The 25,389-nt window shown below is 46.3% G+C and overlaps 1 protein-coding gene across 1 annotated transcript in view; it reads right to left on the reverse strand.

The window, feature by feature from the left end:
- LOC119930087 overlaps positions 1-433 on the reverse strand; it is an 84,909-nt gene extending 84,476 nt beyond the window's left edge. Inside the window, exon 1 of the mRNA XM_038748544.1 lies at positions 381-433. The gene's annotated coding sequence lies outside the window, so the exon portion shown is untranslated. The remainder of the gene's footprint in view (positions 1-380) is intronic.
- Between the last annotated feature and the right edge of the window lie 24,956 nt (positions 434-25,389).

Below are 25,389 nucleotides of genomic sequence, written 5' to 3' on the forward strand. Positions count from 1 at the left end.
GGCCTAGTGGAAAGAGCCTGGGTCTGGGAGTTAGAGGATCTGAGTTCTAAACCTGACTGTGCTGCTTGTCTGCTGGGTGACTTTGGGCAAGTCACTTAACTTCTCTGTGCCTTAGTTACCTCCTCTATAAAATGGGGATTAAATCCTCCTCTGTCTGATTTAGATGACCCTCATGTGGGACAGGGACTGTATCCAACTTGATTATCTTGTATCTATCCCGGGCTTAGTACAGTGCCTGGCATAAATAAAATGAAGACGGAGCAAGGCATCTGGCCACGGCAAGAGCGAGAACAGCCTGCCTGCCAGGAGGGGAGGACGTGCCGATGTCCCGATGCCCACCCCAGGACTCGGGCAATGGGCTGTCAGAAGTATTCGCCTACCTGGGCTCCGAAATCCATCAACAAGCTCTGGATCAGTCCCGAGAGGGCATTTGGCTCCCTGTAGATACAAGACGTAAGAGGAATATTATACACTACATACAAGACAGGCCAGGCCTGAGAGTCAGAGAACATGATTTCTAATCCTGGATCCACCTGGGCAAGTCACTTAACTGCTCTATGCCTCAGTTTTTTCACCTGTAAAATAGGGATTCAATCCTCTACACTGTAAGCTCATTGTGGGCAGGGAATGTGTTTGTTTATTGTTATAGTGTACTCTTCCAAGCACTTACTGCAGCGCTTTGCACACAGTAAGCGCTCAACAAATACGATTGAATGAATGAGTACCTGTTCTCCCTCCTACTTAGGCTGTGAGCCCCATGTGGGACCTGATTATCTTTTATCTATTCTACTGCTTATACAGTGCTTGGAATATAGTAAGTCCTTAACAAATACCACAATTATTAAGTTTCACCTCAATCAATCAATAACATTTACTGAGTGCTTGCACTGAGAACAGCATTATACTATGCACTTGAGAGAGAATAATAGATGTCGTGCAGTCCACAAAAATCATATCACCTCCAAGAGGCCTTCCCTGACTAAGCCTTCACTTCCCCTATTTGCTCTCCTTTCTCAATGTCCCATAATAACAGTAATAATAATAATGGTATTCATTAAGCGCTTACTATGTGTCAGGCACTCTTCTGAAAGATGGGGTTGATATGAGATAATTGGGTTGGACACAGTCCCTGTCCCACATAAGGCACACAGTCTTAATCTCCATTTTACAGATGAGGGAACTGAGGCCCAGAGAAGTGAAGTGACTTACCCAAGGTCACACAACAGACAAGTGTCAGAGGCGGAACTAGAACCCATGACCTTCTGACTCCCGGGCTCGTGCTCTATCCACTAGGCCATGCTGCTTCTCACTTGGGCCTAAGCACTTGGGTCTGTGCCTCTTAAGCAGTTTGCTATTCATCCTACCCCCAAAAGCACTTTTGTACATATCCTTATAGACTGCCATTTCCCCTTCTGTAATTTATTTGAATTTGACTGTAAGCTTTCTGTGGGCAGGGAACATGTCCATTAACTCTTGTTGCATGGTTCTCTCCCAGGCACTTAGCACAGTGCTCTGCACACGGTAAATGCTCAATAAATACCACTGATTGATTGATTGATGATTCCTGCCCTCGAAGAGCTTACCGTCTAGTAGGAAAGACCGACACTAAAATAGGAAGGAGGGGGAAGCAACGTGTAAAGCAGCGTAGCTCAGTGGAAAGAGCACGGGCTTTGGAGTCAGAGGTCATGGGTTCAAATTCCGGATCCACCAATTACCAGCTGTGTAACTTTGGGCAAGTCACTTAACTTTTCTGTGCCTCAGTTACCTCATCTGTAAAATGGGGATTAAGACTGTGAGCCCCCCGTGGGACAACTTGATCACCTTGTAACCTCTCTAGTGCTTAGAACAGTGCTTTGCACAGAGTAAGTGCTTAATAAATGCTATCATCATTATTATTATTATTATTATAAAGATTTGTACATGAGGGCCATAGGTACGTGGAAGTACCCAAGTGCTTACGTGATGTGAAAGGGCTGAAGAGGCATGAGTGGGGGAAATGGGGTTGGGTGATGAGAGACTAAAAAAAAGGAGACCCCTGGAGATGATGTGGATTCTCAACTTCCAAGTCTAAGGAAAAAACTGCATTATTCCAGAGAAATATATTTTAGCTGAATTCCAGACAGTCTTCTTCCCATCAACAAGCAGTGAACCCTGTCCGGAAAGCTTCATTCCTTGATCTTTCTCATCCCTCCCTCAGCCCCGAGTCAATAAAGATTTGGGGGTCTTTCCCCTCAGCTGCCAGGTGGGAGAGTGGATGGCAGGTACAATTAGAAGGTGGGCTTGGGAGGAGGAGGAAAATGGGTGAGCTGATAGACAGCCTTGAAGCCAATTGTGAGGAGCTTTTTCCTTGATGCAGAGGGAGAAAGGAAGCCATGGGAGGCTTTTGAGGAGTGGAGAGAGATATGTGATGCTTTAAGAAGATGATCTGTACAGTAACCTGTAGTACAGATTGGATGGGTGAGAGGGCAGAGGCTGGGAGACAAATGAAGTAATTGATCATCGTCAATGGTATTTATAAATAATTCCTTTTGTTTTGTCCCTGGAGGACATGGAGAATAACTGGAAAATATACTCTCCAAAGAAACCTTTCCCATTTTTGTAGGTAGCTATTATATTGTAAGCTCCTTGAGGGTCAGGAATGCATTATTTTCGTTGTTGTTGTTGTTGTTCTGTTGTACTCACCCAAGTGCTCTGTACTCAATAAATACCACAAACTGATTAATTAAATCACTATTTAGCCTTCTCTTTTTCTGGCTGAAAAGCGGTGATTGGCAGGGTGGCGCGACAGGGGGGCGGGGTGGTTTGGGCCCTTTCCGATTGGGGGCTTAGAAGCAGGAGTGGTGAATCTCAGCCTGAGTCATTCTTCTACTTGCTCATCTCTGAACTATAAAGCTAAGTCTCCACTTAAGTTAGACTTTTTTCCCTGGGGGGAATCAACACAACTTTCTCCAGCCCCACTTTGATCAGAGGGTTGAAAAGCACCAGGTAAACAGATTTTTATCCACTCCTTTTCCAAGGTGAAATTGGGATCTAAGGGGGGTTGGTCTAGGGTCATGCAAAGACCAGGGGAAGGGATAAAGATAGGGTTAGGCTTCAAGGTAAAATCTTGGGCTACCTGGGATAGAACCTAGGAAATTCCAAGTCCATTGGCTCTAAGCCACCCGCTGCTCTCCCTCTCATCTCTGCTTGGGAAAATTCATGAAAAACGCCAAAGAGGAAATTTCAGTTCAGTCCACCATGGTTTCCATGAAGCAAAGAAAGGAAGTTTGCTGTCGACTGAGTTATGGGCTCTCTGTTGCCCAGACTTATGCCCAAGTTAGGCTAGGAGATGGGCACGAGGGTAGCCTCTCCTTCCCACACAGGCTAATTACATTCAGTAGTTCTTTTTCAAGTTGTCAAATCTTCGAAGATATTAAAGCAGATAAATATTATTAAAGTAGACTATTAAGGACACAGCGATACTTATTAAAAGGCAACACATTTTTTATTCCTTTCTGTTAATCAATCAATTCCATTCATTCCTTATTAGTCTTAATTGCTTAAGCTAATGGAAACACTCTGCTGGCAGCAGCAGTACTAACTCGGTGTGCTTTGCATTGAAAATCAGAGCACTGGAAACTGAGCAATCGGATCTGTCTGCCACTAAGGGAGGGCAGGAGGAAGCTGCACTTTGGAAGTCAAATACCCAAAGGGTCAAGGTTTGACTACCCTTGCTCTGACTCTTAGATAATAAATAATCAGTTTGGAACAGTTAAACGCCAAGCCCAAGATGGAAAGAGGTCAGAAGTTTGATCCTGATCTCTGCCAATTAGTACTGGGAGAGAGAGAGAGAGAGAGAGAGAGAGAGAGAGAGAGAGAGAGAGAGAGAGAGAGAGAGAGAGAGAGAGAGAGAGAGAGAGAGAGAGAGATATCCTGGGCTAGGAAAGGTGTCTCTGGCACTGTAAGCTGAGTGGACTCTGCCTAGGATTTGATTCCATGGTCCTGCCTAGGAACAGCACATGACTGAACTGTTGTCTTTCTCCCTGGGCCTTGGAAAGGATGATTCTGCACTTGATTAGGACTTATCTCATTTAGGGTTTTGCTGGGGGAGATGCCATGCCCCTGCGTTCAACCAATTTCAATTCAAACCCAGACCCAAGGACACTAGAAAAATGCAGGGCAGGGCAGGCCAACTCACTCCGAGGACTGACGGGGAGGGCCTGGCTTGTGAATCCAAGGAGGCACTAAAAGGTCCTGGGCTGAGAAAGACCCATCCCCAGACCCAAGAAACAGACACCAAAACCCCAAGGGACAGCCAGCGTCAACCAGACTCCCCAGGGTCCAGTGTCCAAAATCTCTGGGTGCCCAGGGTTTCTGGGGACCCCCTCACCCCCAACCATCAAGGCTTAACCATTTTGGTCCTGACTTGAGCTCAGTGGGACCTGGTGAAACCTAACTGGAGGGAAACAGCAAAACAGCAGCTTCCTAGCTTGCGGTTTGGAGTTTCTGAGGACCAAATCGGCTCTGATGTATATATATACATATCCACACACACTGTCTCTCTCTCTCTCTCTCTCTCTCTCTCTCTCTCTCTCTCCCTCCCTCCCTCTCCCTCTCCCTCCTTTCTACCTACCTCTGATTTCAGAAGAAAGTGAAACAGGACAACCTTTCAAGTAAACTTGAGAGATTATCACTTGGAGTAATCTCCAGGTGTCTGTCTGGGGTGACGGGCTAGTGGCTGGGGAACAAGAAAGCACGGTCAGCATAGGGCAGTGCCACAGGCTTGTTGAATTATTGCTGAATTTCATATTGCCCATCTGAGCATAGTTATATGGGCTATTCATTCGGACACTTCCAGGAGGAGAGTTCCAACCCCCCTCCATGTTTGGCAAGTGGGGAAGCACAGAGACTTTCAAGGACATGCCCAGGATCACCCAACAATGAGCAAAAAAGGGATATTGAGAGCCCCAGAATTCCCAATCTGGTGCTGAGCCCTCTGTTTTTTAGAATAAGTCTCCTGAGCAGAGGGACAGAAAGGGGCCCTCTCTCCAAAAGTTAACACTGTTACTTACCCAGTAAGGCTTTCAATTGAAATCTATACAGTCTAATATTGTGTGCACTTTTCTGGAGGTCCAGTTTTAATGATGATACAGATAAATAGTTCTTTGAATGGGATGCTTTTTTATGGTATTTGTTAAGTGCTTTATGGTATTTGTTCTAATCACTGGGGGAGGTACAAGTTAACTATGTCAGAAACAGTTCCTGTGTCGCATGGGGCTCACAGTCTAAGTGGGAAGGAGAACAGGTATTTAATCCCCATTTTACGGCTGAAGAAACTGAGGCACAGAGAAGTCAAGTGACTTGCCCAAGGTCCCTGAGTGAGTAATTGGCAGAGTCAGGATTAAAACCCAGGTCCTCTGACTCCCGGGACTGTGCTCTTTCCACTAGGCCACATTGTTTCTCTTGTGGGCGTTTCTCTCGGCCTCCCTCTTGTCTCTATCGCTCTTTCTCCTTCCATTAGAATGTCACTTGCTTGTCTTATAGAATCTGCCCCTTCCTCTCCATCCAAACTGCTACCAAGCTGATCCAAACATTTATCATATTTGCTCTTGACTACTGCATCACCACCTCACTGACTTTCCTGTTTCCTGTCTCCTGTCTCTCCCCTCTCCAGTCCATACTTCACTCTGCTGCCCAAATCATTTTTCTGAAAAAAGAAAAAACGCTCACTCCACATCCTCTGTTTCTCAAAAACTTCCAATGATTACCCATCCATCTCTGCAGCAAACAGAAACTCCTTATCATTGTCTTTAAGATACTAAATCAGCCGTCCCTCTCTTACTTTACCTCACAGATCTCCTACAACCCAACCCACCCACTTCGCTCCTTTAATGCCGGCCTACTCACTGTACCTCAAACCAGTCTGTCTCGCAGCCAACCCCTTGCCCTTATCCTCCTTCAGACCTGAATGTCCCACCCCCTTTATATCTGACAGACCACCATTCTCCCCATCTTCGAAGCCCTCCTAAAACCATATCTCCTCCAAGAGGCCATCCCTGAGTAGCCCTCACTTCCTCTATTCACCCTCCCGTCTGTTTTGCCTATGCACTTGGGTATGTACCCCTTAAGCACTTTGATAGTCACCCCATTCCCAGACTCACACCACCTATGTGCCTATCCATCTGTAATTTATTGTTATGCCTGTCTCCTGCTCTAGTCTGTGAGCTTTTTGTGGGCCGGGAACATGCCTACCTAATCTATTCTATTGTATTCTCCCAAGCACTTAAAACAGTGCTCTGCACTCAGTATGCATTCCATAAATGCCACCGATTGATTGATTGTGTTTTCCAAGTGCTTAATACAGTGAACTGCATCCAGTGGACACTCAATAAATGTCATTATCACTACTGGATTTCTCTCTTCTCTTTCAACACTCCCCCCTCCACCCCATCTCTCTCTCTCTCTCTCTCTCTTTCTCTCTCTCTCTCTCTCTCTCTCTCTCTCTCTCCCACTCTCTCTTTCTCCCAACGTCCCTCTCTTCCTTCTCAGACGCCCCACCTTGAAAAGAGTGGGAGGATCCCCTGAAAGACCACCCCACAGCCAAGTAAGTCTCTGTTATAGAGGGGCCCTGGGACAGTCCTTTCTCCTGAACCCCTGGAGCACAGAGAAGGTGAAGTAGCAGCATAGAGTTTCTTCACTCTGCGAGAGGAAGGAGGCCTCCCTGTCACTTCCTGACCAAATTTCAGCACACTGGCTACTGGTTTTATTTGTGGGGACTGCTACCCTTCCCCACCCAGCCCCAAGAGTGTGAAGAGAGATTAAGTGACAAGCCCCTGAAGGCTTTGACTCAAAGTCTCCTTGGGCCTCTGGAAAAGGCCCTGTATATATGTATATATGTTTGTACATATTTATTACTCTATTTATTTTACTTGTACATATCTATTCTATTTATTTTATTTTGTTAGTATGTTTGGTTTTGTTCTCTGTCTTCCCCTTTTAGACTGTGAGCCCACTGTTGGGTAGGGACTGTCTCTATATGTTGCCAATTTGTACTTCCCAAGCGCTTAGTACAGTGCTCTGCACATAGTAAGCGCTCAATAAATACGATTGATGATGATGATGATGATGAAAAGAATGTCCCTGTGTGGATCCCAGAGAGGCAGGGGCCCTCCTAAGGTCTCTGGCTATAGAACCCTTCGTCATCCAGGCGGCAGTCCAGTCCGTCAGCCTAGCAGACGCTTCTCCCGTGCCACAGTCCCCAGAGCATTGGGCAAATTTCAGATGCCAGGTGGGATATGAAGGAGTGCCAGAGGCACTTCAAAGAAGCACTTGTACCTCTTCTAAGCCAGTCGACTTCTCCCTTCTCTTGGGCAGTTCCACTGTGGCTCACGTAAAACCGAACTACTTCAAATAAACCCCATTTGAGGGGCTCCCTAGCTGACTCAGGAAGCAGTGTGTACCCTATTGTGTTTGTTCCTGCTGCATAGACTGGCAGGGACCAGGCTAGGACTCATCCCCAAAACTCATCACATTCTCGCTTCCGGTCTGTCTTGGAACACCATTTACAGTGTGTTCCTTCTCTGATCACACTGCAATCCATCAGTGGTATTTATTGAGCGCTTACTGTGTACAGAGAACACTGGACTAGGTACTTGGGAGAGTACACTACCATAAGGAGACGCGATCCCTGACCTCAAGGAGCTTGCAATCTAGTATCATGGCTCAGCAAAGCATGGATCCCTCACTTCCGCTCCCCTGTACAACAGTTCAGGTTCGATGCCCTCTTGGGAGCGGGGCTACACCTCATATGGGTTGAGTGGAATTTGGGGCCCGCTCCTCAAGCCCAAAACCTCTCCTGATGACCTGGAATCTGGGATGGTTTCTCATCACGCCCCCTCCTTTCCTCTTCTCCCACTCCCTTCTGCGTCATTCTCCCCACCTCCTAGTCTCACAGTGCTTATGTACATATCCGTAATTTATTTATTTATATTAATGTCTGTCTCCCCCACTCTTGACTGTAAACTCATTGTGGGCAGGGAATGTGTCTGTTATGTGTATTCTCCCAAGCATTTAGTACAGTGTTCTGCACACAGTAAGCACTCAATAAGTACAAATAAATGAATGAATCACCTTTGAATGAATGAATGAATCTCCCTTCCCCACAGCACCTGTACATATGTATATATGTTTGTACATATTTATTACTCTATTTATTTATTTATTTTATTTGTACATATCTATTCTATTTATTTTATTTTGTTAGTATGTTTGGTTTTGTTCTCTGTCTCCCCCTTTTAGACTGTGAGCCCACTGTTGGGTAGGGACTGTCTCTATATGTTGCCAATTTGTACTTCCCAAGCGCTTAGTACAGTGCTCTGCACATAGTAAGCGCTCAATAAATACGATTGATTGATTGACTGATCACCTGAATCTGGGACCAGGGGAGGCCTCTGGATCTGGAGAGGAAAAAGCCCCAAGCTCTCAGGACCATTCTTGGGAAGCAGCGTGGCTTAGTAGATACAGCACGGACCCGGGAATCAGAAGGACCTTGGTTCTAATCTCAGCTCCGCCATCTGTCTGCTGTGTGACCTTGGGCAAGTCACTTCACTTCTCTGCACCTCAGTTACCTCATCTGTAAAATGAGGATTAGGAGTGTGAGCCCCATGTGGAACAGGCACTGTATCCACCTTGATTAACTTGTATCTACCCCAGTGCTTAGAACAGTGTTTGGCATATAGTAAGTACTTAATAAGTACCATAATTATTATTACTATTATTAATATCCTTGCCACAGAGCCTGCAGCAAGCCTTGCACAGGGAAAGCTCACAAGTCAATCAATCAACAATTACCCAATTAAACCTGAACCCACCAAAGCTCTGAAAAGAATGTGGCTTTACTTGTTGAGGAATCTTTTAAATCCTCTGATGAACAGAAAGGTGTAATGCAGAGGTCATGAGTTTGAATCTCAGCTCCACCACACGCCTGCTGTGTGACCTTGGGCAAGTCACTTAACTTCTCTGAGCCTCAGTTACCTCATCTGTGAAATGGGGATTAAGACTGTGAGCCCCACGTACGACAACCTGATCACCTTGTATCCCCCCAGCATTTACAACAGTGCTTTGCACATAGTAAGCACTTAACAAATGCCATCATTATTATTATTATTATTATTAATGCATTAATGACCATCATCATCATTATCTGCTACTAGACTGAACTAGGAGATACGGGATGAGAAGCAGCATGGCCTAGTGACAACAGCCCGGGTTTGGGAATCAGGGGTCGAGGGTTCTAATCCCGGCTCCACCACTTGTCTGCTGTGTGACCTTGGGCAAGTCACTTCACTTCTCTGGGTCTCAGTTCCCTCATCTGTAAAATGGGGATGAAGACTGTGAACCCCACGTAGGACAACCTGGTTATCTTATATCTACCCCAGCGCTTAGAACAGTGCTTGACGCATTGCAAGTGCTTAACAAATAGCAACATTATTATTATTATGACTAAATCCAACAATTCCTGAATTGATAGCCATGGGTCAATGGACAATAAGCGATGGAAATAGAAGCAGCATGGCCTACTAGCTAGAGCACAGGCTTGGAAGTCAGAAGGACCCGGGTCCTAGTCCCAATACCGCCATTTGTCTGCTATGTGACCTTAGGCAAGTCACTTAACTTCTCTGTGCCTCAGTTACCTCATCTGTAAAATGGGGATTGAGACTGTGAGCCCTCTGTGGGACAACCTGACTAGCTTGTACCCCAATGCTTAATACAGTGCCTGGCATCTAGTAAGCACTTAACAAATACCACTAAAAAAAAAAAAAGAATAACATAGCTGTCACTAGTTGGGTGGGGGTGTCAATGGGGTTTCTTACAAATAACAAAAGCGAAACCCAACCATTTCAGTTTGTAAAACTTTTCCCCCACTCTTTCCTCTTTCTGGTTTCGTCTTGAATAAAGGTGAAGTGGAAAGGATCTAACCCAATAACTACCGGCTGTCTCGGGAAAGCTGTTAGAAGGCTTAAGAGCAAAGTCTCAATCTGATGGGTGGGTAAGCTAGTGATTGGGTCATGATGTCTGCCTGTCTCCCCCATTGCCCAGTAAGCTCCTTAAGAGCAGAGACTCAGCCCTTTACTTTCATTGTCATCATCATCATCATCATCATCAATCGTATTTATTGAGCACTTACTGTGTGCAGAGCACTGTACTAAGCGCTTGGGAAGTACAAGTTGGCAACATACAGAGATAGTCCCTACCAAATACTATTGAATGAATGAATGAATGAAAAGACAAGAAAACCCTTTCCTTAATGTTCTGAAATTAAAGGCATAAAATCACGGTCCTCTGAGCAGATTAATTCTAAAATACCCATAACTCGGAGTTGATCCTTTCCTTTAATTTCACTAGGTCTGAACAATCCACAGCCCCTTTTGATAGTCTATTCCAGCGGTTTAGCACCTGGATAATCAATAAATTATCTTATGCCCCAATGAAATCTTTCCTCCTTGGATTTAAACCCATTTCCTTTCCAGGGGTCCTAAGAGTATCTTTCCAAAGGAAGACCTTCATATCCTTGAGGACAGTTAAAATTTAGGTCACCTCTTATTCATTCATTCAATCGTGTTTATTGAGCACTTACTGGGTGCAGAGCACTGTACTAAGCGCTTGGGAAGTACAAGTTGGAAACATATAGAGACGGTCCCTACCCAACAGCGGGCTCACTCATCACCAGAGGCAGCGTGGCTCAGTGGAAACAGCACGGGCTTTGGAGTCAGAGGTCATGGGTTCAAATCCCAGCTCCTCCAACTGTCAGCTGTGTGACTTTGGGCAAGTCACTTAACTTCTCTGTGCCTCAGTTACCTCATCTGTAAAATGGAGATTAAAACTGTGAGCCCCCTGTGGGGCAATCAGATCACCTTGTAACCTCCCCAGCACTTAGCACAGTGCTTTGCACATAGTAAGTGCTTAACAAATACCATTATTATTATTATTATTATTATTATTATTAATCAGACATACTTATTGAATACTTACTGTGTGCAGTAAGTGCTGTAATCAACACTTGGGAGAGTACAATATAACAATATGTAACAGACACATTCCCTGCCCATGATGAGCTTATAGTCTAGAGGGGGACTAGCCCCAAACAACCCAATTATTTTCATTTTTATTTAAAAAGCCATTTTCCGGCTCTTTAAATTATTTTAGCTGTTCTTTCCCAGGTCTCGAGTTTCTCCACATCACTTTCCAAGTGTGGTGACTAAAGCTGGACCTACTACTTATACTGAGTCCGACAAGCGCAGAATAGATTGTAGCATTGCACAGCAGACCTCTGTAAAGACCCCATGGTGCTATGTTGGATTTTAAAATTACAGGACCACACTGGTGTCTCATTCAGCTCTTGGTTGGCTATGACCCCCGTGTTTTTCTCCTTTAATTGTGGTTAGCAAGTCTTCCCCCAGCTTGTAGCTCTGGTGTTTGTTTTCATTTTGCATTTGTCCCTATTGAATTTTATCCGGTTTTAGTTTGGGCCTATATAGGGCTTTGCATAGATGCAGAATGGCCTAGTAGAAAGAGCACGGGCCTGGAAATCAGAGGACCTGCCTCTCTGGTTACCCTGGTCTCTTGGGAGACCAGTTCTGGCAGTAAGAAGGCCTAGATGTCCCATGAGGAGACTGCCAAGCCTGAGGAGAGCCTGGTGGAGTGACCACCATTTCCTTTCTTGTCTCTGAGCTTTGTGGTCCCTCACACTATATCTCTTTATCCTCGTAACCCTGACAAGGTGTTGTCCTCCTCCTCCAGTCCCCCCAGTGGATTGAGAGCAGTGGGTGAGTTGGGAGAATGGCTTCTTAAGGCTCCATTTACCCCAGCGGTGGGGTAGTGGGGAGAGACATAGTCAGAAGAGATACCGGGTTTGGGTTTCTTTCAGGTGATGAGGAGGCCATTTTGGTGGCCCACAGTGAGGAGTTGAGCTTCAGCAGTTTGCTGAGATGGGTGTGCGCTGAGGGTGAGAGATCTGTGCAGAGGGCACAAGGGATTAAGTTGAGGGGACCACGTTGAGGGTATGTAAAGGTCTTTTCCCTGTGCAGACAAGAGAGGGAGTCCGGCTACTGCAAACTCCCTCCCCCACCCTCCCCCGGGATTAGAACGAGGAGGAGGCAGCAAGCTGACACGTCTGGTGGTTTCTTTGGTTTCAATTTCCTGGGGAAACTATTTTCAGTGTGATGGGCCTTTATATTCATGCTGCAGAGAAGAGTCAGAAAGCATGTAAATGAGGAGCCCAGAGCCCTCATTTTCAAATCCTCAATGTCTGGGGAGTGTTTTTCAGAGCAAATTTCCCCAGGACGCTCAAGACCCAAGAGGTGGTGGTGAGGGAGAGACAGGAGGAGGCTCCAGGTGGACAAAAGAAATGTCGTCCCCTTGTCCTGGAGCGAGTTGGTCACTTGCCTTCAAGTAACGACTTGGGTCCTGCCGGTAGCCCCTATCGGGTGCCCTTCCCCCGACTTGGGAGGGTTTAGCGCTCAAACACAACTGTCTCCTCCCCTTAAATTTGTCAATCCAGCAAAGTTTCTCCGGTGTGGAGGCCCAAAAGCAAGGCCAGATTCAAGGCCAGAAAAAGCAGCATAATGTTTGGCAAGCTAGGGAGGGATTATTAAGCTGATGAAGGTCAATGAAACAAGCCAGAGTGTTATGGGAATTTGGGAAGGGGAATACCAGAGGGGATTTGGAGCTGAGAGAGATAACAAGCAGTCGGGAGGCGGATTGGGGTGGGGAGTCTGGGGAATCAGAGCAGTTTTGGGATTAGCCCACCAACCCACCTTACTAGCTCATGTGGTTTGGGGAGGAGGAGAGGGGGCAAAAATTCCTCCCAAAATTCAGGGGAAAGACTGTAAGCTCATTGTGGCCAGGGAATGTGTCTGTTTATTGTTGTACTGTTCTCTCCCAAGTGCTTAGTACAGTGCTCTTCACACAGTAAGCTCTCAATAAATTCGACTGAATGAAGGAGCAACTAAGAGGCCAGGAACCCCAGGTAGAATTGAAAAAAAGACAGATCTTGGGCCAACCCCACGTAAGGTATCTGGGAAACCACCCTAGTTACATCTTGCAACATCCTGTTGCTGCAGCTTCTCCTTTCCTGTTTGAGGTAGCCCAGCCCTGTTTGATGCACAGAAAAAAAAGAAAAAAAAAAGCATGGTGGGATGGTTGCTGTTTTAACCAGAGAAATAGGCAGAAATTGGAACCGTTTCTCCACAGGCAAACTGGGATTGGCGGAAAGAGAACCGGAGGCCTTGGGCGCTCTTGTAAGGGGCAAGGGGTGAGGGCATCTTGCTTCTTTCCTGCCTCATTATGAGCCCTGAGGCAGCCTTGTTGTCCTGGAAAGTGTCAAATTACCCCCATGCTCCCCTGCCCCTTTCCTTCAGGAGGAAGGGACCCCCCCCTTTTCACCCTCAGGACCAGTTGCTTCCCATTTTGCTTTCTCTGTCTCAGCCCTCACCTCAGCAGTACTCTCCATCCCTCACCATCCCCATTCCCCAACGTGTCTGAACCATAAAACACTTGTTATAGTAATGATGGCATTTGTTAAGCGCTTACTATGTGCCAAGCACTGTTCTAAGCACTGGGGAAGATACAAGGTAATTAGGTTGTCCCAAGTAGGGCTCACAGTCTTAATGCCCATTTTACAGATGAGGTAACTGAGGCACAGAGAAGTCAAGTGACTTGCCCAAGGTCCCACAGCTGACAAGTGGTGGAACCGGGATGAGAACCGATAACCTCTGACTCCCAAGCCCGGGCTCTTTCCACTGAGCCATGCTGCTTCTCACTTGTACTAACACTCCTGTTTGATGTAAATTTTTGACCTAATGTTCGGCTTGCTCTGAGTGTGAATACTTGTACGAAGGTCTGGTATCCTCCAGTACACTCCCTGCACACGCAAAGCTCTTTTATTCCCGAAAAAGAGAAGCAGCTTGGCTTACTGGTTAGAGCATTGGTCTGGGAGTTAAACGGACCTGGGTTCTAAGCCTGGCTCCGCTACTTGTCTGCTGCGTGACCTTGGGCAAGTCACTTAGTTTCTTTGTGCCTCATCTGTAAAATGGGGATGAAGACTGTGAGCCCCATGTGGGACATGGAAACGTGGCCACCCTGATTAGCTTGAATCTACTCCAGAGCTTAGAACAGTGCGAGGCACAAAGTACTTAACAAATATCATAAAAAAAAGTCACATTGGGCTCTGAGGCTGGGTCATGGACCGAGAATTCACTCCCCATCTCTTGGCATCAGTGTCCTCTGTTACTCAAGAATCCCATTCATTTATTCAATTGAATTTATTGAGCACTTACTGTGTGCAAGGCACAGTACTAAGTGCCTGGGAGAGTACAACACAACAACAAACAGACACTTTCCCTGCCCAAAGCTACTACCCATAGGACTGTTTGCTGGATCGAGCCTTACCCCTGGGCTTATCAAACTCCTGAGGAGTCAGAAGTGGCCCTTCCCAAGCAGGGATACCCCTGGGCTGATCAAAACCACTACAGAGCTTCTGCCAACAGAAGCAGATTCCCCTACCAGGGAAGACCCGGCCAGGACAAGCCCACGTTCTAGGAGTGAGACTTGAGAAAGCGGTATCTAGAGCACAGGTCAACTCACTACACTCTGCTCCTCCGGATACTGCCCACTTGGGTGCTTGTAAAATTTTCAGAGGAAACGGGTGTTGAAAGGGTCGGCGGGGAATGGGCAAGGCAGGACACTGTCAGTCCACTGGTGACCAGATGTACTGAGCCTTCTATGAGCATTCATTCATTCATTCAATCGTATTTAGTACAGTGCTCTGCACACAGTAAGCGCTCAATAAATACGATTGATTGATTGATTGAGAGCTTACTGTGTGCAGAACACTGTACTAAGCACTTGGGAAGTACAAGTCGGTGACATATAGAGCCGGTCCCTACCCAACAGTGGGCTCACAGTCTAGAAGGGGGAGACAAACAACAAAACAAAACATATTAACAAAATAAAATAAATAGAATAGTAAATATGTACAAGAAAAAGACATGATCCCTACCTTCGGGGAACTTTCAATCGAAGGGCGGGGGGGGGGGGGGGGGGGGGGCGAAACCATACCCTGGGACAGACTGCCAAAAAACAGGACTGTCCAACAAAACTGAAACATCTAGTCACTTCACCTCAAGTTCTCTCCCTTAATGGGGTCTAGAGAAGGTCAGAGGCCACAGAAGGTGGCTAGGGCAGCCTTAGTGCAGGAAAGGTGAAATTCAATCATTGGCAAAACTGTTTGTATTGATAACTGTCTCCTCCAAAGCCCTAATTCCCCAACCAGGGGTCCAGACCCCATGGGACTACATGGAAGTTCTGAGGAGGTTATCATGTGGGCAAACTGCCAGAAGCAGCTGGGCAGAGGGGATTCCCCAGAGGCTGGAATCAGATACCTGCAGCAGCCCTGAGCTCCAGGGCAGCTTTGGGGGGCACTGGGGGAGTCTAATGGGGCCTAGGGAGGTCCCATGGGACCTTCTCTGCACTCAGTGCTCAATTCATTCATTCAATCATTCACTCGTATTTATTGAGCACTTACTGTGTGCACAGCACTGTACTAAGTGCTTGGGAAAGTACAATATAACAATAAAACAAACACATTCCCTGACCACAGTGAGCTTACAGTATAGAGGGGGAGACAGTATAGTGGGGGAGACATGGCCTAAAGGATAAAGCACGGGACTGAGAGTCAGGAAGACCTGGGTTCAAATCCTGCCAAGGTCATTTGTCTGCTGTATGACTTTGGCAAGTCACTTCACTTCTCTGGGCCTCAGTTACCTCATCTGTAAAATGGGGACTAAGGTTGTGAGCAGTACATGGGACAGGGACTGTGTCTGATCTGATTATCTTGTACCTACTCCAGTTCTTAGAACAGTGCTTGGCACATAGTAAGCACTTAAAGATAGCACAGTTATTATTATTATTATTATTAATTAATTACAGATATGTACATAAGTGCTGTGGGGGTGGAAGGGATGTCTCTATTGGAGTGGCCTGTTCCACCATCTCAATGGAATTCTCCTTTGGAGCAGGTGGCTACCTACAGCCCACAGCACCTGACTCAAAACTATAGTTTGGGGGAGGCTGTTGCTCTTTTTGTGTTCATTAGATATGATATTTATTCCAGGGTTCCCTAACTGCCCAGCACTATGCTAAGCACTGGGTAGTTTCAAGATAACGTTTACATGACTCTCAAATACGTAGCCCAGGGTTTTAAAAGTCCAAAAGGCCAGACGAACCCGGTGCCCCAGCTTGCTGATTTTTTTTAATGTCTTGCAAACGTGTGCCTCCCCATTAAGACATACTAAGTAAGCCCCTCCCTTCCTTTTCCTCTGTCAGTAAAAGTCTGCATTTTTTTCGACACACTACCCGCTTGAGAGTTCTCCCTCTGTTCTTGTGACCCTCCCACCCACCTGTCTTACACTCACACACACACACACACACACACACATCAACTCACACACATCTATACCTGGGAGCCATGTCCATATACTGCACTTTGCTCTCGGTCCCCTCCCTGGGCTGGCCCTTCCCCAGATGTCTATTAAAAACAAAAAAAAAATGTTTGTCTTGTCTGAGTTATCTATATCTTTAGATTGGAAAGGTCCCTCCCCCACAGGGTCACGTCTCGTTTCTTTTTGAGAAAACAGCAGGCATCCCCATTCCTTCTCATATTCTCATTTTCACTCCCCCTCACAATCAGGGGCAATCCTCTCACCTATTCTGAAGGTGCCTCTCTCTCTGTTTCTCTGTCTCTGTCTCTCTCTCTCTCTGTGTCTCTGCCCCCGCCACCCCTGCTTGAATACAACCTGGCAGCGGCAGAAGGGCTTATCTTGCTGGCTCTCAGCCACTGATGATGGAACTGCTGCGGCCTGCCTTCCCACACCCCTTCCTCCCTCCTCTTCATGACCAGGGCCTCTCAGGCAGTACAGACAACATCCTTGGGGCTAAGGAAGCAGTGCCCAAAAGACTCCCATGAGACCCCAAAAAACTGTAAACTGTAAACTGTAAGCTCAATGTGGGCAGGGAATGTGTCTGTTTACTGTTACACTGTACTCCCTCAACGCTTAGTACTGTGCTCTGCACACAGTAAGCACTCAATAAATATATTTGACTGACTGACTCCTAATTGTCAAGTACTTAGGAGGGAAAACCCTGGGGATTCTGGATCTTGGGGCCCCTCTTTCTAGTTGCTCTCTCAAATCCCATCCAGGGGTATGATAATAGAATTGTCCAACTCTAAGATGGTGGCAGGGAGACGGCACCCATGAGTGGGGGTATCTGAGAGAGGAGTGTTTGAACACTTGGTCTGTGAAAACACAGTCGGAGTCCTTTTTCCAGCCTCTTGCTGTTTGGGTGATCAGACCCCACTGGTTAGGAGTGGAAAGTATTTTTTTTCTGTAATGGTATTTGTTAAGCCCTTACTACTAGCAGTAGCTCCTGGCTCTCACTTCTGGCTCTTTAGTGGCTTTGGCCAGGCACTGTACTAAGCACTGGGGTAGATACAAACTAATCTGGTTGGACACAGTCCATATCCCACATAATAATAATAATAATAATGGCATTTATTAAGCCATTTTAGACTGTGAGCCCACTGTTGGGTAGGGACTGTCTCTATATGTTGCCAACTTGTACTTCCCAAGTGCTTAGTACAGTGCTCTGCACACAGTAAGCGCTCAATACGATTGATTGATTGATTAAGCGCTTACTATGTGCAGAGCACTGTTCTAAGCGCTGAGGGGATACAAGGTGATCAAGTTGTCCCACGTGGGGCTCACAGTCTTAATCCCCATTTTACAGATGAGGTAACTGAGGCTCAGAGAAGTTAAGTGACTTGCCCAAGGTCACACAGCAGACATGTGGCGGAGTCAGAATTCGAACCCATGACCTCTGACTCCAAAGCCCATGCTCTTTCCACTGAGCTGTGCTGCTTCTCTAATAATAATAATAATAATTACTATTATGGTACTTGTTATGTGCTTACTAGATGCCAAGCACTGTTCTAAGCACTGGGGTAGATACGAGTTAATCAGGTTGAACACAGTCCCTGTCCCACATGAGGCTCACAGTCTAAGTAGGAGGGAGTAGGATTGAATCTCCATTTTACAGATGCGGTAACTTAGGCCCACAGAAGTGAAATCAATCAATCAATCAATCAATCAATCAATCAATCAATCGTATTTATTGAGCGCTTACTGTGTGCAGAGCACTGTACTAAGCGCTTGGGAAGTACAAGTTGGCAACATATAGAGACAGTTCCTACCCAACAGTGGGCTCACAGTCTAAAAGGGAAATGACTTGCCCACGGTCACACAGCAGACAAGTGGCGGAGCCGAGATTAGAACCCAGGTCCCTCTGGCTCCCAGGCCCCTGCTCTATCCACTAGGCCATACTGCTTCCCGCTAGCATGACACACCATGTGTTGCCAACCATCCATACCCTCACAGGCAGGCTGTAGAAATAGCTACAATTTGTGGTGACCATAAAGCCCGTAAAAAAGAGTTTGCCATCCAAAAATACTGCGACGGCAGGGTCATGCTTCAGTACGTCAGTGTTCCAGCCCTTTCTGGCTTAGTGTTTAGAGCATGGACCTGGGATTCAGAAGGCCATGGGCTCTAATCCCAGCTCTGCCACTTTTTTTTAATGGCATTTATTACGGGCTTACTATGTGCAAAACACTGTTCTAAGCGCTGGGTAGGTTACAAGGTGATCAGGTTGTCCCACGGCGGGCTCACAGTCTTAATCCCTATTTTACAGATGAGAGGGAACTGAGTCCCAGAGAAGTTAAATGACTTGCCCAAAGTCACACAGCTGACAATTGTCAGAGCTGGGATTTTGAATCCACAACCTCTGACTCCAAAGCCCGTGCTCTTTCCACTGAGCCACGCTGCTTCTCAACTGCTTGTCTACTGTGTGATCTTGGGCAAGTCCCTTCACTTCTCTGTGCCTCAGTTATATCTCATCTGTAAAAAAGGGGTTGAGGCTGTGAGTTCCACGTGGGACGGGGACTGTGTCCAACCTGATTTGCTTGAATCAACCCCAGTGCTTAGAACAGTGTCTGGCACATAGTAAGTGCTTAAAAAATATCATAATAATTATTATTATTACTATTATTAGCTCCAACGGCCCCATCTGTCTGCCCATACAGACAATTCATTCATTCAATCATACTTATTGAGCGCTTACTGTGTGCAGAGCACTGTACTAAGCGCTTGATCCTGGTTGCGATCCTGGCCCCAGTGCCAACAGGACATGCGCTTGAGTTGTCCTGGCAGCAGTGGAGATGGTCTGCATTGAAACATTCACACTCCCTTGCCTGGCCCCTCCAACCCCAGTGACCCACACTGAGAGATGGCTGGTAGGGAGAATGATCACGGAACAAAATATCTGAGACCCCAACTACAGCAGACGATACTGTGCCCTCACAAGTAATCACTGCTACTCAGAGTAGCTTCACAAAGGCTGAGTGGGGTGAGGGGACGGAAGAGATTATTTTCCACTTTCTTGTGAAAATAAGGGAGAAAAAAAAATCGACCATTGGTATATTTTGAGTACTTACCAAGTGCAGAGCACTATACTAAGCGCTTGGGAGAATACAGTACAACGGAATTGGTTGACACAACCCTCGCCCTGTGAGCCTGTTGATGGGTAGGCATCGTCTCTATATGTTGCCGATTTGTACTTCTCAAGCACTTAGTACAGTGCTCTGCACACAGTAAGCGCTCAATAAATACTATTTAATGAATGAATGAATGAGGAGCTTATATCTAGTTAAAAAACAAAACAAAACCTTACTGAAAAACAACCTCTTTTGGCTCCTCCAAAATCTTTCAGGGTAGACTCCTTCCTCCTTGGCACATCTCCTGGCTTTAATGGTGGCTGTTTGTGTCTGTTCTCTACCGGGCCAACTGTTGGATCATTGGTACCCTGACCCCAAATCACAGCCTCTGCAAGGTCCTCTGTGTGACCATGGGCTCTCTAAGAAATACTGAGAGGCAGGATGGAGGCATTTCATCAAGGGCAGTGCCCCACACTCTGCTACATGATGGCGCGACTTAGCATTCATTTATATTCATGTCTGTCTCCCCCTCTAGACTGTAAGCTCATTGTGGGCAGGGAATGTGTCTGTTTCCAGGCACTTGGTACCATGCTCTGCATACAGTTGGTTCTCAATAAATACCACTGAGTGATTATTATCATTAGTAATAATAATAGTAATAAAAATGGTATTTGTTAAGTGCTTACTTTGTGCCAAGCACTGTTCCAAGCACTGAGGTAGGAACAAGGTAAACAGGTTGACCATGTGGGGCTCACAGTCTTCATCCCCAGTTTACAGATGAGGTAACTAAGGCACAGAGAAGTGAAGCAGCTTGCCCAAAGTCACCCAGCTTTCAAGTGGCGGAGCCGGGATTAGAAACCACGACCTCTGACTCCCAAGTCCGTGCTCTTTCCACTAAGTCACGTTGCTTCTCTGATTGATTGATTGATCATGTCATTGCTGGACTTGTTGCAAGAAGGGAGGCCCAATCAATCAATCAATCGTATTTATTGAGCGCTTACTGTGTGCAGAGCACTGTACTAAGCGCTTGGGAAATACAAGTTGGCAACATATAGAGACAGTCCCTACCCAACAGTGGGCTCACAGTCTAAAAGGGGGAGACAGAGAACAAAACCAAACATACTAACAAAATAAAATAAATAGAATAGATATGTGCAAGTAAAATAAATCATATTTATTGAGCACTTACTGTGTGCAGAACACTGTACTAAGTGCTTGTACTGTACTAAGTACAGTACAGGGGACCCAGGAGAGGGGAGGGAGTAGAAGCGGGGAACCCCTTCCTTTACACCCTAAAAGATTCAGTCCTACAGGGCAGGCCCATGCCAGAGTGATGGAGCATGAGCCAGGCCGCTTCATGACTCCTTGGCGGCTTTGACTGTCCTATCTCCTGAGCAGATGTCGAGTAGCCCCCTAAAGTGATCTATCCCTAGGTGCTTCTGGAGAGCCCGCCAATCAATCAATCATAATAATAATAATAATAATAATGTTGGCATTTGTTAAGCGCTTACTATGTGCAGAGCACTGTTCTAAGCGCTGGGGGGGATACAAAGTGATCAGGTTGTCCCATGTGGGGTTCACAGTCTTAATCCCCATTTTACAGATGAGGTAACTGAGGCTCAGAGAAGTTAAGTGACTTGCCCAAGGTCACACAGCAGACACGTGGTGGAGCGGGATTCGAACCTATGACCTCTGACTCCAAAGCCCGGGCTCTTTCCCACTGAGCCACGCTGCTTCTCATATTTATGGAGCACTTACTATGTGCAGAGTACTCTACTAGGCGCTTGGGAGAGTACGGAATCTAGACGACCTATTGAAGCTGCAAATCCACAGGGCTCTATCATTAGCTCCCCAGGTTAGACTTTTGTGTACTTCTCTCGGCTTTTTTTACAGTATGTGTTAATAATAATAATAAAGCGCTTACTATGTGCAAAGCACTGTTCTAAGTGCTGGGGAGGTTACAAGGTGATCAGGTTGTCCCACGTGGGGCTCACAGTCTTAATCCCCATTTTACAGATGAGGTAACTGAGGCACAGAGAAGGTAAGTGACTTGCCCAAAGTCACACAGCTGACAAGTGGTGGAGCTGGTATTTGAACCCATGACCTCTGACTCCAAAGCCCGGGCTCTTTCCACTGAGTCACGCTGCTTCTATATCTATAATTCTAATTATTCAGATGGTATTAACACCTGTCTACTTGATCTGTCTTGCTCTCCCCCTTCTAGACTGCGAGCTCACTGTTGGGTAGGGACCATCTCCATATGTTGCCGAATTGTACCCTCCAAGCGCTTAGTCCAGTGCTCTGCACACAGCAAGCGCTCAATAAATACGATCAAATGAATGAATGAAAGCGCTTACAATGTGCCAGGCACTGGGGTAGACACAAGGTAATCAGGTTGGTCACAGTCCCTGTCCCACATGGGGCTCACAGTCTTCATCCCCATTTTACGGATGAGGGAACTGAGGCCCAGAGAAGTTAAGTGACTTGCCCAAGGTCACACAACAGACAAGTGGTGGAACTGGGATTAGAACCCAGGCCCTTCTGACTCCCAGGCCGGTGCTCTATCCACTAGGCCACGTTGCCTCTGGACTGTAAGCTTGTTGTGAGCAGGGAATGTGTCTGTTTATTGTTATATTGTACTCTCCCAAGTGTTTAGCATAGTGCTTTGCGCACAGTAAGCGCTCACTAGATTCAGTTGAATGAATGAATGCTTTTCTGCCAAGGGCAGTCATCACCGCAACCTCTGAAGTGAGAGAATCGTAGGGCTGGTCTCTGTGACGTGCCCCAGGTCTGACTCCCCAAAAGTTCCCACCCATTTGCCCCAGAGCAGGGTGACTTTCTGTCCCCCTCAGCAAGCACCTCTGGACTGGTTTGTCTTTGTCACACCTCAGGAGGAAAGCTGGAAAGGAATGAATGCTTTCCAGGGATGTGACTGGCATTCCCCGCACAATCTGTGAAAGGGGCAGGATGAGAACTGAGAGCTCTCATCCTCTAGCAAACTGCCGGTAATAGAACAACTTAATCCAACAACAAGTCCTCGAGCTCTCATCCTCTAGCAAACTGCCGGTAATAGAACAACCTAATCCAACAAGTCCTAGAGCTCCAGACTCTACCTCTAGCCCTGACTTTGGCCTTTACATTGGCCCTGATCCCAACCCTAAGGTTTAATTACAGCAGAGGAGATTTCTATTGGTTATAATCAATCCCTTTGCACTTGGGTCTGTCCCCTTTAAGCCCTTAATATTCACCCCTCCCTCAGCCCCACAGCACTTATGTACACAGCCATAATTTAGTTTAAGGTCTGTCTCCCCCTCTAGACTGTAAACTCCCTGTGGGAGGGGAATACACTTACCAACTCTGTTGTAATACCATCTACCTATCGCTTAGTACAGTGTTCTACCCACGGTAAGCACTCAATAAATACCACTGATTTAGGGAGGCAAACCACTGAAACAGGTTATCAAGGAAGGTCACTGAGAGACCCTGGAGATCTCAAGAGAAAGAACCAACACTCTAGAAAGTAAGCTCGTTCTGCACAGGGAATGTGTCTGTTACGTTGTCATACTGTACTCTCCCAGCTGCTTAGTACAGTGCTCTGCACACAGTAAGCGCTCAATAGATGTGATTGACTGACTGACTGACACATCTTTCTTTGCTGTTTGTATAAGGTATTCACGTACATGGAGACCAAAGCTGGATCAGACTCTCTCTTAAGGTCCCTTCTAGCAGTTTAATTCTCTGGATTTTTGTTGGTGGGATTTGGTTTCCCTGGGTGCTTTGCACATAGTAAGTGCTTAACAAATGCCATCATTATTATTATTATTATTGGCCAAGAGGCTGACACATGCCACCTGCCTCCATCATCTTCCCCCTCCTTCTTTATTCGTCCATTCAGTCGAATTTATTGAGCATCTACTGTGTGCAGAGCACTGTACTAAGTGCTTGGGAGAGTACAACATAACAATAAACAGACACATTCTCTTCTCACAGAGAACTTACAGTTTAGAGGATGGGAGAAGGCAATGTAGCCCAACCTGAAATATGTTTATTTTGTTCTTTTGGTATTCGGAATATTGCCCTCAGTACTCCAGTGGGAACACAACTGGCAGGACAGAGAGTGCACCCAGGACTGCACAAATCACTAGCATTCAAATTCCCTCTTGCAGGTTCTTGCTCTTGTAATCTCAGGACCGAGGCTTCTTCATCATCCTCGACGGGAGGCTCCATCAGCATTGAGAATATTATTATTTTGTTGCCGTCTAAGTCTAATGCTAACCTTCTCACTGTACCTCGATCTCATCTACCTGGTGCTGACCCCTCACCCTCATCCTGCCTATGGCCTAGAATGCCGTCCCTCCTCGAATCTGACTCTCCCTCACTTCAAAGCCTTAATCAAGGCCCACCTCCTCCAATAATAATAATAATGACGGCATTTGTAAGCGCTTACTATGTGCAAAGCACTGTTCTAAGTGCTGGGGGGATACAAGGTGACCAGGTTGTCCTACGTGGGGCTCACAGTCTTAATCCCCATTTTGCAGATGAGGGAACTGAGGCACAGAGAAGTTAAGTTAAGGGAAGCAGCGTGACTCAGTGGAAAGAGCCCGGGCTTTGGAGTCGGAGGTCATGGGTTCAAATCCCAGCTCCACCAACTGTCAGCTGTGTGACTTTTGGCAAGTCACTTAACTTCTCTGTGCCTCAGTTACCTCAGCTGTAAAATGGGGATGAAGATTGTGAGCCCCCGTGGGACAACCCGATCACCTTGTAACCTCCCCAGCACTTAGAACAGTGCTTTGCACATAGTAAGCACTTAAAAATGCCATTATTATTATTATTATTATTATTAAGTGACTTGCCCAAAGTCACACAGCTGACAATTGGCAGAGTCGGAATTTGAACCCATGACGTCTGACTCCAAAGCCCGGGCTCTTTCCACTGAGCCATGCTGCTTCTCCAGTTTTAAAGTACTGAAAACATTGTGTGAATGTGGGATTGGGTGCACCCTCCTCTTTGAGTAAGTGTTAACATGCAGAGCGTTCTGCCACGCTGCTTCTCTAAGAGGCCTTCCCCGACTACGCCCTCCTTTCCTCTTTTGACACCCTCTTCTGCATCACCCTGACTTGCCCCCTTTATTCATCCCCCTTCCCAGCCCCACAGCACTTATGTATATATCTTTAATTTACTTATTTATATAAATGTCTGTCTCCCTTTCTAGACTGTAAGCTTACTGTGGGCAGAGAATGTGTCCATTTATTGTCGTATTGAACTCTCCTAAATGTTTAGTTCAGTGCTCTGCCCACAGTTAGCGCTCAATAAAAGTTGCAGGCACCAAACCATTCTTACATGAGAGATCTGTGTGTGCTGGAAGCTGATTCTTAACGCCCCCAATGAAGAAGTTCCTGATGATGACCAGAAAACCTCTCCATTCTGTTTTAATAATAATAATAATGGTATTTGTTAAGCACTTACTATGTGCAAAGCACTGTTCTAAGCGCTTGGGGAGGTTACAGGGTGATCAGGTTGTCCCATGGGGGGCTCACAGTTTTAATGCCCATTTTACAGATGAGGTAACTGAGGCACAGAAAAATTAAGTGACTTGCCCAAAATCACACAGCTGACAGTTGGCAGTGCCAGGATTTGAACCTATGACCTCTGACTCCAAAGCCCGTGCTCTTTCCACTGAGCCATGCTGCTTCTCCAGTTTTAAAGTACTGAAAACATTGTGTGAATGTGGGATTGGGCGCACCCTCCTCTTTGAGTAAGTTTTAACGTGCAGAGCGTTCTGCTTTAAGAGTTGAAATGATTGAATG

The sequence above is a fragment of the Tachyglossus aculeatus genome, chromosome 6, assembly GCF_015852505.1.
Source record: "Tachyglossus aculeatus isolate mTacAcu1 chromosome 6, mTacAcu1.pri, whole genome shotgun sequence".
NCBI classification, from domain to species: domain Eukaryota; kingdom Metazoa; phylum Chordata; class Mammalia; order Monotremata; family Tachyglossidae; genus Tachyglossus; species Tachyglossus aculeatus.